Raw genomic sequence first — 14,735 nt, 5'->3', positions numbered from 1 at the left:
GCGCCACTGCACTTCAGCCCCAGGGACAGAGAGAGACTCTGTCTCAAAAAAAAAAAAAAAAAGAATAGGAGAAACCAATCCTGTCAACACCTTGACCTTTTCTTCTAGCCTCCAGGAAGGAAAGGAACATGGTAAATTTACAGTGAAGAAACCTGACAGTTACTGCCTCAACCACGTGATAAAAGTTAGCACTACCCAGTAATGGAACACACATATGTGCCTTCTGATAGGATCCATTGAGGAGACACATCACTTCGTAGCTCTTAACAAGCCTGTAAATTTAATAAAGTGATTTTCCTAAACCAATGAGTCTCCTAAAAACAGTTACAGATTCCTCATTTCACATTGAGGAGAAAGATCACAGACCCAGAATGTTAAAACTGTCCAGGGGCCGGGCGCGGTGGCTCAAGCCTGTAATCCCAGCACTTTGGGAGGCCGAGACGGGCGGATCACAAGGTCAGGAGATCGAGACCATCCTGGCTAACCTGGTGAAACCCCGTCTCTACTAAAAAAATACAAAAAACTAGCCGGGCGAGGTGGCAGGCGCCTGTAGTCCCAGCTACTCTGGAGGCTGAGGCAGGAGAATGGCGTGAACCCGGGAGGCGGAGCTTGCAGTGAGCTGAGATCCGGCCACTGCACTCCAGCCTGGGCGACAGAGCGAGACTCCGTCTCAAAAAAAAAAAAACTGTCCAGGAAAAAAAAAAAAAAACCAAAACAGTTCTAAAGCTTTGGAACACACTAGGAGATCTTAATCTATTCACAAGGAAATATCAGACAAGCCCAAAGTGAGAGATATTCTACAAGATAAATTGCTTGTACTCTTGACAGCTCCAAGGCCATGAAAGACAAAGAATGAGAAACTGTTCTCCATTAAAGGAACCTAGACATGATAGCTAAATGCTGTTTGATTCTGGACTGGATTCTGGACCCAAAACTTTTTGTCTTTCTTTTTTTCTTTCTTTCTTCTTTTTTTTTTCTCTTTTGCTATAGATGACATCATAGGACAATTGGCAAAATATGAATAAAGTCTGCAACTAGCTAATAGCATTGTATCAGTGTTAGCTAATCGCATGAGGTAATGTAAGAGAATATATTGCACTTGCTTCTAGAACTAAATGACCATGTCTGCAACTTACTTTTGAATAGTTCAGAAAAAAAATAATGTTTTGTATATATGAGTTGGCTAGGGCTGCCATAACAAAATAACACAGACTGAGTCGTTTAAACAACAGAAATGGGCTGAGTGCATTGGCTCACACCTGCAATCCCAGCACTTTGGGAGGCTGAGGCAGGCGGATCACCTGAGATCAGGATTCCGAGACCAGCCTGGCCAACATGATGAAACCCTGTCTCTACTAAAAACACAAAAATTAGCCAGGCGTGGTGGTACATGCCTGTAATCACAGCATCTTGAGAGACTGAGGCAGGAGAATTACTAGAATCCAGGAGGTGGACGTAGCAGTGAGCCGAGATCGCACCACTTCACTTTAACCTGGGCAACAGTGAGACTTGATCTAAAAAAAAAAAAAAAAAGGAATGTATTTTCTAACAGTTCTGGAGGCTAGAAGCAAAGGTCAAGGTGTTGGCAGGATTAGTTTCTCTTGAGGCTTGCAGTCTTTGTCTTGCAGAGGGCTGCATGCTTGCTGTGTTACGGCCTTTTCTGTGTGCACATGCAACCCTGACATCTCTCTCTGAATATCTTTTATTATTTTACCTTTTGTTGTTGTTTTGAGATATAGTCTCACTCTCGTTTCCCAGGCTGGAGTGCAATGGTGCGCCTTCAGCTCACTGCAGCCTCAACCTCCTGTACTCAGGTGATCCTCCCACCTCAGCCTCCCCAGTAGCTGGTACTGTAGTCACGCGCCACCACATCAGCCTCCTTTTTTCTATTTTTAGTAGAGACTGGGCTTCGCCATGTTGCCCAGGTTGGCCTTGAACTCTTGGACTCAAGGAATTCACCCATCTTGGCCTCCCAAAGTGCTGGGATTATAGGCATCAGCCACCATGCCTGGCCTCCCTGAATGTCTTAATCTCCTCTTATAAAGAAACCAGTAAGATTAATTTAGCGCCCACCCTAACAGCCCCATTTTAACCTAGTCATTGTTTTAAAGGCCGTATTTCCAAATACAGTCACATTCCAAAGTCAGAGTGTCAACGCTGAATTTTGGAGAACATACAATTCAGTCCATAACAATGTATATACATAAAATAAAATAAATAAAACAAGTGGCAAATGTAAAATATTAACAACTGGAGAAGAGTATGCAAGTATTCTTTGAACTTTTCCTGTAACCTTTCTGTATGTCTGAAATAATGTCAACATATTTTTAAAGACCAGTAATTTCTTTCTTTCTCTCTTTCTTTCTTTCTCTTTCTTTCTTTCTTTCTGTCTCTTTCTTTCTTTTTCTTTCCTTCTTTCTTTCTTTTTTTTTTTTTTTGAGATGGAGTCTCGCTGTGTCACCCAGGCCTGGAATGCAATGGCGCGATCTTGGCTCACTGCAACCTCAGCCTTCTGGGTTCAAGTGATTCTCGTGCCTCAGCCTACCAAGTAGCTGGGATTACAGGCGTGTACCACTATACCTGGCTAATTTTTGTGTTTTTAGTAAAGATGGGGTTTCCCCATGTTGGTCAGGCTAAAAAGATCAGTAATATTTATGCCCTTATGGGGCACGGAGTGAGGCAGACATACAATGAATAAGAGACTAAGAAAAAGAATGTGATCCTGAGAGCCCATGAAACAATGGATATGGAAAGTTTAGAGGTCAGAGAATGGCCTACAGGTCATATGACTGGTGATAAGACTGGGTGTGATAATTTGCAGATCCTGTCCCCAGCACACTGTGGGGAGGAGGCACCTTAGAGTTACTTGAACCTAGCAACAGTGATTGAAGAGGGAAAGGAAATACACATGTCCATCTTTTAAGGAACCTAACCCTCCATCCTCTGCAAAATTTTGGAAATTTTCTTTTCCCAAAATGTGAACTTTCAGGAATGAATTGAAACCGCCTTTGCAAACATTGTCAACAGCAATCTAACGGTTAGTTAGATCACTTTATTAATGATCTGATCTAACCAACTTCATCTTGGCTTTTAACTTCCAAACTGCCCTTGGTCATTCCTGGGCATGGGCCGAACTATCCTTGAAAGACCCAAACTTTCTGGGAGGCTGATTTGAGTAATAATAAAACTCCAGGCAGGTGCAGTGGCTCACACCTGTAATCCTAGCACTTTGGGAGCCCAAGGTGGGTGGATCACGAGGTCAGGAGTTCGATACCAGCCTAGCCAACATGGTGAAACCCCATCTCTACTAAAAATACAAAAACAAAAAAAATTAGCCAGGCACTGTGGCATCCCAACTACTCGGGAGGCTGAGACAGGAGAATTGCTTGAACCCGGGAGGTGGGAGGTCGCAGTGAGCCACTGCACTTCAGCCTGGGCGACACAGCAAGACTCTGTCTCAAAAAAAAAAAAAATTCCCGTCTTCTGTTTAGCCAGCTCTCTGTGTATTAAACGCTCTCTGTATTGTACTTCTCCTGTGTCTTGATAAATGGGCTGTATCTAGGCAGCAGGCAAGATGACCCCACTGGGCAGTTACAAAACCAATGTGTGAACATTATTAGATATTTTTAATATGCTTCACAAAAGGACCTGCTTCTATGCTCCCACTCTCTTAAAATATCATTTATTTAGACTAAGTAGGGTGGCTCATGCCTGTAATCCCAGTACTTTGAGAGGCTGAAGTGGGAGAATTGCTTGAGCCCAGGAGTTCAAGACCAGCCTGGGCAACATAGTGAGACCCCATCTCTACAAAAAAATAAAAAACTTAGCCAGGCATTGTGGTGCACACCTGTGGTCCCAGCTATTCGGGAGGCTGAGATGGAAGGATCACTTGACCCTGGGAGGTTGAGGCTGCAGTGAGCTATTATTGGATTACTGCACTCCATTGTGGGTGACAGAGATTCTGTCTCGGCCAGGCGTGGTGGCTCACGCCTGTAATCCCAGCACTTTGGGAGGCCGAGGGGGGCGGATCACGAGGTCAAGAGATCGAGACCATCCTGGCCAACATGGTGAAACCCTGTCTCTACTAAAAATACAAAAATTAGCTGGGCATGGTGGTACAAGCCTGTAGTCCCAGCTACTCGGGAGGCTGAGGCAGGAGAATGGTTTGAAGGTGGGAGGCAAAGGTTGCAGTGAGCCGAGATAGCACCACTGCACTCCAGCCTGGAGACAGAACGAGATTCTGTCTCAAAAATAAAAATAAATAAAATAATAATAATAATAATAACAATAATAATAATGAAATAGGCTGGGCACGATGGCTCACATCTGTAATGCCAGCACTTTGGGAGGCCAAAGTGGGAGGATCACTTCAGCCCAGGAGTTTGAGACCAGCCTGGGCAACATAGTGATACCCTGTGAAAGGAAAATGAATCTCAGACCCTAAAATCACTAAGCGAGGGGAAAGTCAAGCTGGGAACTATGTCAGGCAAACCTGCCTTCCAATTTATTCCCCAATAAGATAGCTACAAAGATTTTTAAAAGCTGCATATCCTCCTCACAATTTGCCCACAGGGAAATTCCTTGTGGGTCTCAAGATCTTTACCCGAAAACAGTCCTGTTGAATTTCACCCTGGCAATGTAAATTGATAGATGATCTTCACACATGCAGGACAGAAAGTCATCTCTCTGCTTACCTCAGACAAATGCATATCTGATTGTTTCCTCTGCCCTATTGTTTTTGTTTCGTTTTGTTTTGTTTGTTTTTGTTTTTTTGAGAGAGAGTTTCGCTCTTGTTGCCCAGACTGGAGTGCAATGGCGTGATCTCAGCTCACTGCAACCTCCGCCCCCTGGGTTCAAGTGATTGTCATGCCTCAGCCTCCCAAGTAGCTGGGATTACAGGTACCCGCCATTATGCCCAACTAATTTTTACATTTTACTAGACATGAGGTATCACCATGTTGGCCAGGCTGGTCTTGAACTCATGACCTCAGGTGATCGGCTCGCCTCAGCCTCTAAAGTGCTGGGATTTCAGGCATGAGCCACTGTGCCTGGCCTCCCCTATTGTTTATGTAAAAATGCAGATTCACTGAGCCAGACTAAATTGTGTATTCAGTGAAATGCTGATTAAGGACTCAAAAGAATGCAGCCTTTTGTATTTTATCTACCTATGACCTAAAAGCCTCCCCACACCACTCCCCACTTTGAATTGTTCCATCTTTTGGGACTGAATCAGTGTACATATTACACATATTGATTGATGTCTCATGTCTCCCTAAAATGAATATAAGTAAGCTGTACCCTGACCACCTTGGGTACATGTAATCAGGACCTTCTGATGTGGCTGTGTCATGGGTACCTGCTTAAGCTTGGCACACCAAACTTTCTAAATTGATTGAGACCTATCTCAAATATTTTAGGTTCACATTCTGTCTCTAAAAAATATTTAAAAATTAGCTGACTGTGGTGGCATGCACCTGTATTGAAGTAGCCTCATTGTCTGGGGTAAAACCCCAGGTTCATTGCCTCACAGCCACAGAGATCAAGGATGTGGACACACAAAGAGTGAGGTTAAGAACGGGAAGTTTAATAGGCAAAAGAAAGAGAATAGCTCTCTGCTACAGAGAGGGGTCCCAGAAAAATGGGGTGTCGATCTATGGTGAAATGCAGAAGGTTTTATAGATGAGCTGGTTGGAAAGTGGTGTCTGATCTACATAGGGCACAAAAAACTGGTTAGGACCAGGTGTGCCATTTGTATGGGGCACAATTTTCTGGCAGCCCCCACCCTACTCTTTTATTATGCAGGCAGGTTTTCAGCCTAAGCTGTGCCGTGTTGCCACTTCTTTGCTACTATACGTGTGCTAACAAAATGGAAGATAAAGCTTCCATGATGGATATGCCTGGCCCCCAAGATAGCCCTTTTCTATTGGCACAGCTGCCAGCATTCCCCTGTGCAATGTTCCAGCTTGCTTACCTAAGTTTGCAGCTAAATTTTTCAGGCTGCTTTTTGTTAGGAGAAAAATAATTTCTTAGACTGCTTTTTGTTAGAAGGGAAGCTCTGCTGAGGACTCATTTGCCCTCACTATCTGCCTAAATAATTTCTTTCTACTCCCTGTATTAGTCTCAGCTACTAGGGAGGCTGAGGCAGGAGGATGGCTTGAGCCCCAGATGCACCTTGTGCCACTGCACTCCACCCTGAGTGACAGAGCAAGAACCGGTTTCAAAATAATGATAAAAATAAAATAAAATCTCCTTTGTTTAACAAAAATATTTTATGCCCCAATTTTAGTCCAAATTCTGTGAGGTGGAGGTGCTTAAGCCTGTCTATATCCCACCCCAGCTAGTCTTTCTGCCTCCTCTTTTTTTGCTCTGCCCTCTATACTCTAAGCATACTCTGCATTTCTGCATAGTGTTCGATTGTACTCCTTTCTCTGCTCCCTGTACCCCTACCCTGCCTGACTTAAAAGCCTGGCCCCGCCGGGCGCGGTGGCTCAAGCCTGTAATCCCAGCACTTTGGGAGGCCGAGACGGGTGGATCACGAGGTCAGGAGATCGAGACCATCCTGGCGAACACGGTGAAACCCCGTCTCTACTAAAAAATACAAAAAACTAGCCGGGCGAGATGGCGGGCGCCTGTAGTCCCAGTTACTTGGGAGGCTGAGGCAGGAGAATGGCGTAAACCCGGGAGGCGGAGCTTGCAGTGAGCTGAGATCCGGCCACTGCACTCCAGCCCGAGCGACAGAGCGAGACTCCGTCTCAAAAAAAAAAAAAAAAAAAAAAAAAAGCCTGGCCCCTAGACCTCCACTTTAAGTGAACCCGAATGCTTCATATACAAATAACCAGGAATCAGGACTGCATACCAGAAAAATAAACCTTTTACTCCAACACAAAACAGACAGACAGAATGAATTGCATTTTCCTCTGGGCTATTGTAGCATGTAGGAATACTCCTATTTCAACACTCAGAACATCTTGATGTTGTTTGTGCACCTGTCCATCTTCAACAATAGTGGACGTAGGCTTATTTAACCAAAGCGATTTATATCTCATGATTCATCTCATTAATCTTTTTTTTTTTTTTTTTTTTTTTTTGAGACAGAGTCTCGCTCTGTCGCCCAGGCTGGAGTGCAGTGGCCGGATCTTAGCTCACTGCAAGCTCCGCCTCCCAGGTTTACGCCATTCTCCTGCCTCAGCCTCCTGAGTAGCTGGGACTACAGGCGCCCGCCACCTCGCCCGGCTAGTTTTTTGTATTTTTTAGTAGAGACAGGGTTTCACCGGGTTAGCCAGGATGGTCTCGATCTCCTGACCTCGTGATCCGCCCGTCTCGGCCTCCCAAAGTGCTGGGATTACAGGCTTGAGCCACCGCACCCGGCCCATCTCATTAATCTTTAGCGTGAAAGCAGACAGCGCATTAATGACTAAACATCTTTTTTTTTTTTTTGAGATGGAGTATTGCTCTGTCACTCAGGATAGAGTGCAGTAGCACGATCTCAGCTCATGGCAACCTCCACCTCCCAGGTTCAAGCGATTCTCCTGCCTCAGCCTCCTGAGTAGCTGGGATTACAGGCGCACGCCACCATACCCAGCTAATTTTTATATTTTTAGTAGAGACGGGGTTTCACCATATTGGTCAGGCTGGTCTCGAACTCCTGACCTCGTGATCTGCCCACCTCAGCCCCAAAGTGCTGGGATTACAGGCCTGAGCCACCGTGCCCGGCCTTTTTTTTTTTTTTTTATGACAGAGATTGAGGTCTCGCTCTGTCACCCAGGCTGGAGTGCAGTGGTGCGATCTCAGCTCACTGCAACCTCCGCCTCCTGGGTTCAAGCAATTCTCCTGCCAGTGAAAGGGCCCCTCTGTATATCTTCATGAACCAAAGGGCATGAAAGGCAGCTGCTTAAGGATCCCGTGTTTGGAGAACTCTGACCTGAGAATTTGGGCTTAGGTGCCTCTTCAACTCTTGTTTGTTGCCTTGAACCAGGGATGCCTTCAGTTTGAGGGGCACCTCTGGATTTAGGAAGAGTCAGTGTGGCACCTAAGTAGATGCAAATAGATTTTCTTCTAATTTCAAGGAAAAGTAAGGAAATCTTACTTATTTAACAGGATAGAAAAGGGGACAGGGAGTCAAAGGGTGAGGAAGAAGGGCACTACGTGTATGGACTATTAATCATGCATCAGGCACTGTGCTAGATTCTTCCCCTACATTTACTCATAATGCTAACATTCCTGTGAGGTCAATATCTCTATATTAAAAAAGAAGAGACAGATTCACAAAGTTAAAGTAATTTGCCCATGGTCACGCTAGTAATGGCAGTGCTAGGATTAAATACAAGCCTGTCTTCATGCAAAATCCATGTTCATCCACAAAACCTGACTAGTACTGTTGTTAGTTCTGGTTGAAGACAAGGCATTTGGCAGAACACATTGGCCAGAATGCAGGAGAAGGAACCTCTGACAAGGTCACAGAAGACTTAAGGAAGTGATTCGCACTGAAGGTTACACTCTTACAAACCTTTTTCTTTTCCTCTCCCTCCCCTTCTCCTTTCCCCTTTCTTCCCCTTCCCTCCCCCTCCTTTTCCTTCTTTTCCGTCTTCTTTGTTTTCCTCCTCCTTTTTCTTCTTTTTTGCCTGCTAAAAACAACTCTTGGCTGGGCCCAATGGCTGACGCCTGTAATCCCAGCACTTTGGGAGGCTGAGGCCAGCAGATCGCTTGAGCCTAGGAGTTCGAGACCAGCCTGGGCAACATGACAAAAACCTGTCTCTGCTAAAAATAGAAATATGTGCTGAGTGTGGTGGTGTGCACCTGTAGTCCCAGCTACTCAGGAGGCCGAGGTGGGAAGATCACCTGAGCTCGGGAGGTGGAGGTGGCAGTGAGCCAAGATCATGCCACTGCATTCCAGCCTGGGTGACAGAGTGAGACCCTGTCTCAAAAATTTAATTTATTAGTTAATTTTTTTTTTTTTTTTTGAGACGGAGTCTCGCGCTGTGTCACCCAGGCTGGAGTGCAGTGGCGCGATCTCGGCTCACTGCAAGCTCCGCCTCCCGGGTTCACGCCATTCTCCTGCCTCAGCCTCCCAAGTAGCTGGGACTACAGGCGCCCGCCACCTCGCCCGGCTAGTTTTTTGTATTTTTAGTAGAGACGGGGTTTCACCATGTTAGCCAGGATGGTCTCGATCTCCTGACCTCGTGATCCGCCCGCCTCGGCCTCCCAAAGTGCTGGGATTACAGGCTTGAGCCACCGCGCCCGGCCTATTAGTTAATTTTTAAAAACCAAACAACTCTTATTAAATTTTACCATCTATGAAAATGTTGGGCTGGGTGTGGTGGCTTATGCCTGTAAACCTAGCACTTTGGGAGGTCAAGGCAAGAGGATTCCTTAAGTCTAAGAGTTCATGACCAGCCTGGGCAACATAGTGGGACCTTCAAAAAATACAAAAATTAGCCAGGCGTGGTAGTGTGTGCCTATAATCCCAGCTACTCGGCCAAGCGGGAAGATGGCTCGAGTGCGGGAGGTTGAGGCTGCAATGAGCCATGATCGCATCACTGCACTCCAGCCTGGGTGACAGAGTGAGACCCTGCCTCAAAACAAATATATAAAAATAAAAATTTTGTATGATTGTTTTATGAAACAGAGATGATGTTTACCAATGTGCTTAAAAATAAATTATTCTGACAGTAGCACCAAAAGTTGTTTTGGAGATTATTGTCCAACTTCCTTCAGTACTTAGATGCCAATTGATCGTGCTTTTGCTTATTATCTCCTTACAATTAATTACAAGTGAATTGTAGCCTATAATTTATCATGAAAAAAGTAGTTCTACAAAGTTATTAGTCCTGATTTTATTAAACTGAACTTTAAAAATTTTTTTTTTGAGACAGGGTCTTGCTCTGTTGCCCAAGCTAGAATGTAGTGGTGCCAACATGGCACAATGCAGCCTCGACCTCTTGGGCTCAAGTGATCCTCCCACCTTAGCCTCTCAAAGTGCTCAGATGACAGTGATGCAGGATTTTTCTTGGTCACTTTGCCAGTCAGGGACCTCCGTGGCCAGTGTCATCCCTGCCTGGGCCTCAGTTGGCCCCAGGCCTGCCACAGGAGTCACCTGTCCACTTGGCCAGCTGGGCCATACCTGGCTTGCACATTGGCCCAGATCCTGTGCTGGCTGCAGGATCCATGCTCATCCCACAGCTGTGCTGGGCATGCCCCAGCCCGCCTGTGTTGTAGCTCATATCCACATTTGGCAATTCCTGAGTTCTTGTCCTGCGTCCAGGAAGAATGAGGTTACGCTGACAGTGGAAGGGTGAGGAGGGTGGAGAAGAATTTTATTGAGTGACAGAACAGCCCTTAGTGGAGAGGAGATGAGAGGGTGATCCCCCACCCAAAGTCAAATGGTCTCCCTCCCAGTATAGCTGGTTGCAGGGCTTTTATGGGCTCCGAATGGGGAGTGTGTGCTGATTGGTTTGTGAGTATGCAAAAAGGTTAAAACAAAGGCACCACTCAAAGGTGGGCATGACAGTGTAAAAAACCAGTTAGGAAAAGGTATATCTATGTAAAATAGGTGAAGCGTGGGAATCAATCAGAGGAAACCTTACCAAACAGGAAGAGAGTCTCTCAATCCAGTCCATGGATTTACCCGGGACTCGTAGCTTGATTTTCAGGCTTTAAAACTGTCTTTAGTTTGAAGATTGGGTTTCACCAAGGACCTGCCCCTGTCTGCCTAGGCATTTGTCTGCCTCCTGCCACTATCAACGATCCACATTCAGCATTTTAAAGTTAGTAACAATATTGGGAGAAATGATTCGCTGCAGAGAACAGCATAACTAACAAGTAGCCCTTACTATGTACTAGTCACTGTACCAACTGCTTTATGCTTAGTAACTCACTTCATCCTCACAGCAACCCTATAAAGCAGTATACTACTACTATTCCCATTCTACAGAAGAGGAGATTGAGGCACAAAGAGGTTAGTAACCTCACATAGATAGTAAATGGTCAATCTAATTTTCAAATCCATTTTCTTTCTTTTTTTTTTTTTTTTTTTTGAGATGGAGTCTCGCTCTGTAGCCCAGGCTGGAGTGCAGTGGCCGGATCTCAGCTTACTGCAAGCTCCGCCTCCTGGGTTCACGCCGTTCTCCGCCTCAGCCTCCCGAGTAGCTGGGACTACAGGCGCCCGCCACCTCGCCCGGCTAGTTTTTTGTATTTCTTAGTAGAGACGGGGTTTCACCGTGTTAGCCAGGATGGTCTCGATCTCCTGACCTCGTGATCCACCCGTCTCGGCCTCCCAGAGTGCTGGGATTACAGGCTTGAGCCACCGCGCCCGGCCCATTTTCTTTCTTTTTTAAGATACAAGAGAAATGATCATTTTTTAACTTTAAGAGAAAAGGAAAGAAGTTAACAACACAAACTTTAGTTTCTGACAAATAATAATAGCCAGTATGAGGGAAAACAGAGAAAAAGGACAACATTAACAAAATCATAATAATAACCAACATATACCAGTTACTGTTCTGAGCATTTTACATGCATTATTTAATCTTCACATCAGCCCTAGTCTTATTCCTTTTTTGCAGATGAGGAAATTGAGGCACAAAGAGGTTAAATAACTTACATTAGTTACACAACTAGTGAGTTAGAGTTAAGACAACAAAGGAAAATAACAAAAATATAAAAGTAGAGGCATTTTGGCTGGTCGCAGTGGCTCTCGCCTGTAATCCCAGCACTTTGGGAGGCCAAGGCAGGTGGATTACCTGAGGTCAGGAGTTCAAGACAAACCTGGCCAATGTGGTGAAACCCTGTCTCCACTAAAAATACAAATATTAGCTGGGCACGGTGGCATACACCTGTAGTCTCAGCTACTTGGGAGGCTGAGGTGGGAGAATTGCTTGAACCTGGGAGGCCGCAATTGCAGTAAGCCAAGATTGCGCCATTGCACTCTAGCCCGGGTGACAGAGCAAGACTTCGTCTCAAGGAAAAAAAAAAGAGTAGAGGCATTTTAAAACTGCAGAGTGGGCCAGACGCAATGGCTCATGCCTATAATCCCAGCACTTTAGGAGGCCGAGGTAGGCAGATCACCTGAGGTCAGGAGTTCAAGACCAGCCTGGCCAACATGGTGAAACGCCATTTCTACTAAAAATTAGCCAGGCATGGTGGTGCATGCCTATAATTCCAGCTACTCAGGAGGCTGAGGTGGGAGAGTTGCTTGAATCCAGGAGGCAGAGGGTGCAGTAAGCTGAGATCACGCCATTGCACTCCAGCCTGGGTGACAAGAGCAAGACTCCGTCTGAAAAAAAATAAAAGGGTGATTGGGGTCTCCCCATGGTAGAAAACAATATTAGCCAAATTTTTGTCACCAATATGAGCCAAAATTTTGGCATCACATCTCACTCAAAAGTGCACCTTCAGGCCGGGCACGGTGGCTCAAGCCTGTAATCCCAGGACTTTGGGAGGCCAAGGCAAGTGGATCACCTGAGGTCAAGAGTTTGAGACCAGACTGACCAACATGATGAAACTCTGTCTCTACTAAAAATGCAAAAATTAGCTGGGTGTGGTGGCATACGCCTGTAATCCCAGCTGCTAGGGAGGCTGAGACAGAAGAATCGCTTGAATTCGGGAGGTTGCAATGAGCTAATATCACACCACTGCACTCCAGCCTGGGCGACAGAGCGAGACTCTATCACAAAAAAAAAAAAAATGCACCTTCAGAGAAAGCTACTCTGTAGTCAGAGAACTACAGGCCATGCCTGGTAATACAGATCGTCATCTGTGCCCTTGATTCCTGCCTGAATCCCTCCCCCTACACCAGTGTCTTTTGTGGGTGTTCACTTCTGCACCACTGCAGTGGAGTGTGACGATGAGAATGCTGTCAGAGGACTTTCCCAACATCACCACATTTATCAACTTCCCCCTTCTGTCCTCCTCTTACAGGAACTTTCAAGATCATTGAATAGATCATTCTTAAACACTCTTCTCTTGCTTTTGTAATACTCCCTCTTAGTTTCCCTTCCGTTTCTCTGACTGCATCTTCTCAACCTCCTTTGTCTGTTTCTTCCCTTGTGGTCTTTAAATGTCAGAAGTCTGGGCCAGGCGTCATGGCTCACGCCTGTAATCCCAGCAGTTTGTGAGGCCAAAGTGGGCAGATCACGAGGTCAGGAGTTGGAGACCAGCCTGACCAACATGGTGAAACCCTGTCTTTACTAAAAATACAAACATTAGCCGGGTGTGATGGTGTGCGTCTGTAATCCCGGCTACTCAGGAGGCTGAGGCAGGAGAATTGCTTGAACCTGGGAGGCTGAGGTTGCAGTGAGCCCAGATGGCGCCACTGCACTCCAGCCTGGGTGACAAAGCAAGACTCTATCTCAAAAAAAAAAAAAGAAAAAGAAAAGGTTCGAGACCATCAGCCTGGCCAACATGGTGAAACCCGTCTCTACTAAGAATACAAAAATTAGCCGGGCGTGGTGGCATGTACCTATAATCCCAGCTACTCGGGAGGCTGAGGCACAAGAATTGTTTGAACCCAGGAGGCAGAGGTTGCAGTGAGCCAAGATCGCGCCACTGCACTCCAGCCCGGATGACAGAGCAAGACTCTGTCTTGGAAAAAAAATATATATATATGTATATATAATATATATTGTAAATGTGTGTGTGTGTGTGTGTGTGTGTGTGTGTGTGTGTGTATATATATATATCAGAAGTCCTCAAGGCTCCATTTTGGCACCTCTTTCTTTTTACCCTCCCCTCAGATATTTTACGCACTTCCATGGCTGTAAATATCTATATGCTGATAACTTCCAAGTTTATATCCATCTATCCAGGCCTCTTCTTCGAGTTCCAAATCTGTATATACCTGTACAGTCTAACATTTCAGAGTTAATGCATCCGAAACAGACTCCTGATGTACCCCTAAAGCTGCTTTCTTCCCAGTCTTTTCCATCTCAGTAAATGGGAACAACCAGCTACCAGTTGCTTGTGCCAAAGACACAGGAATCAACCTTGCCTCCACATCCAGCTCTTCATTGAGACTTGTGTATTTTTTTCTCTAAAATAAATCTCAATTCCACCTACGTCTCTCCATTGATCTAAGCCAGGTCAACTCTATCTCCTACTCAGACAGATACAATAACCTCTTAACTGCTTCGCTTTTTTTTATTTTTATTATTTTTTTTAAGACAGGGCTTACTCTATCACCCTGGCTAGAGTGTGGTGGATTGAGTACAGCTCATGGCATCCTCAACCTCTCAGGCTCAAGCAATCCTTCCACCTTAGCTTCCCGAGTAGGTAGGACTATAGGCACATGGCTATAGCCAGCACACCTGGCTAATTTTTGTATTTTTTGTAGAGATGGAGTCTCCCTATGTTTCCCAGGCTGATCTTGAACTCCTGAGCTCGAGGATCCTCCCTGCTTAGCCTTCCAAAATGCTGGGATCACAGGCCAGGATCACCTGGCCACTGTTTCGGTTTTTTAAAGAGTAAATGGTGTCATGCTTGTCCTGAAACCCTTTCAATGGATGGCCACCTTGCTTCAAATAAGATCCAAGACTCTTGGTGCTGGTTTCATCTCCCTTCACTTTCCCCTTTGTCTATCACATTCTCATCACACTGACTTTTTTCAGTTCCTTGAACACAACATACTCTTTCTTGCTTCAAAACCTTCACACATGCTGTGGACTCTGAGCAGATCTCTTCTCTCTCTCTCCATTCAGCTAACTCATCTTCTGGAGACTAGGCTTAAATGGCATCTCCTAAGT

Source organism: Theropithecus gelada, chromosome 13 (genome assembly GCF_003255815.1).
Source record: "Theropithecus gelada isolate Dixy chromosome 13, Tgel_1.0, whole genome shotgun sequence".
Classification (NCBI taxonomy): domain Eukaryota; kingdom Metazoa; phylum Chordata; class Mammalia; order Primates; family Cercopithecidae; genus Theropithecus; species Theropithecus gelada.
The sequence above is the reverse complement of the archived record's forward strand: the minus strand, read 5'-3'. Positions refer to the sequence as shown.